Source organism: Chrysemys picta, chromosome 9 (genome assembly GCF_011386835.1).
Source record: "Chrysemys picta bellii isolate R12L10 chromosome 9, ASM1138683v2, whole genome shotgun sequence".
Classification (NCBI taxonomy): Eukaryota; Metazoa; Chordata; order Testudines; family Emydidae; genus Chrysemys; species Chrysemys picta.
In genome coordinates, this window is record NC_088799.1 from 91662582 (window position 1) to 91664620 (window position 2039).

Here is a 2039-nt window from a genome sequence, read left to right on the forward strand (position 1 = left end):
AATATTTGTTTCTTGTTCATTATTGAGACAATGTTTTGGCAGTTGCCATAATTACACTTATGTTATATTATATTCATATTTATTATTACTTATTTGAAAAACAATATGTGATCATGTCATTAAAGACCATTATAATCCACACATCCAAGGTTGCATAGGCAATCTTAATATTGCCATTTGCTAACTTTTGCATGCTTGACTCTCCAGCCTTACTGTGCTCTTTAAATGAAATTTTTTATGTGTAATTTCTTAAGTTTATAAAAAAGCAAACAAAAAATCCCACATGGGATATCAGCAAACCTTTAGATCCACTACACAGATCTCTGCCACTTGAGCTAACAGAGTAATGGATAGCAATACAGTAATAGGTTGTCATTCTCTACGCTGACCAGCACTAGGGTTGGATGGGTCACACACTTTGCCAATGGGTTTCACAGATATTTGTTGACAGCAGAGGTATATTGAGATTCAGGAATCCTGGGTTCCATTTCAGGCTCTGGACGGGAGAGTTCTGACTGTTTTCACCAAGTCTGAAACTGTCTGCCCATGCCCTTCAATCTGTCCTTCTCCCAGTCCTGTCTCTCTCCCATCCCTGGCTCCTTGTCTACCCAGTCCCAGGCTCCATTTCTCAGGCTTCTCATCCCAGTCCCAGTCACTTTGCCGAGCCAGTCCTAGTCTTCCCCTCCAAGTTCCCTGTTTGAGTCCGAATTGCCCCCTCCCCACACCCACTCGCTTATCAATTTCACGCCCCCATCCCAACTTTTTGTCCCCAGTCTCCATGCCTACCCAGTCCCACTTTTCCCCTCCCAACTTCTTGTCTCCCTCTTCCCTCCACTGGCTCCCAGTCCAGTCTCCCGCACAGGGCTCCTCATCCAATTTCAATCTAATCCTTATACCCACCCCCTTCCCAATTCCCTGTCTCAGTCCCACCCCTTTCCCTGGCTGCTTGTCCCAGTCTCATTGTCCAGCCAGTGCCAGTCTCCCCTACACCTTGTCCAATCTCAGTGGTTACCCTCCCAATCAACTAGCTCCTGGTCCTCACTTGTTTCCTTCACCTGCTCCTTGTACCAGTCTCCTTGACCAGCCAGTCCCAGTTTCTCTCTCCCCAACCCTTCAGTCCCAGTGTCAGCAGGCTCCTTGTCCCAATCTACTCATTTCTCTCCTGCTAGGTTAGCTGTTCTCTCCTCTGCATTCCAGTCAGGCAGCGTCCTTCTCCACACTGCCTGGGCACCAGCAGAGGAGTCATTAACAGCATTGAACAGACAGGGTCACCTGGTCTCAATTCTGGTGCCTGGCCTCTTCTTCCAGGAGCAACAATAACAGGGAAAGACTGACTTTATCCTGGGATCCCTGCACTGGAGCGTGCTCTGTTGCTCTGTGGGGATAGCACTTGTGCAGTCTAGTCACATATAGGAGCCTAGAGAAGATGGCACATACAATCTGGTCATGACTCAGAGCTGTGAAAGGTTCAAGGATGATCGGTGAGGGCAGATTCTTCAGGAATTTAGTTGTAAAAACAAAAAAGTCTCTACTAAATGAGTGAACTGCCATTTTTGAAAGGCTTATAACTTGACCAAATTTTTCACAAGACCAGCAAATGGCACCTCCCTGACACAAAGGCTTTACACCCTCCACCCCCCGAATTGTACTACTTTGTTCCAAAGCATGGGAGCGCTAAAAACTTCTTCAACACTTTCTGATAGGGGCAAAATAATGTATTTTTCCCTAGTGTCATTCTAAGAAACGGCTGAACCATTTTGGATGAAATTAAAAAAAAAAATCAGCCTGAGACAGACACTGCATGGAAAATTTAATCCCAAACAGTTAAAATTTGGCAACATTATAAGCAACTGAAAATGGGGTCTTAGAATGGGAAGTGTTAGGCAACCTTAGTAGGTGGTGTTAGCAGCCCTAGTAATTAGAACACATTATATTACATTACTCCTCTGTTGGGGAATGATTTTTGAGGGATTACAGTTATTTCAGCCTGATGCACCCTTGCCCTATAGAGATAAAGTGCAGCGCCTTTCTCTTACTCT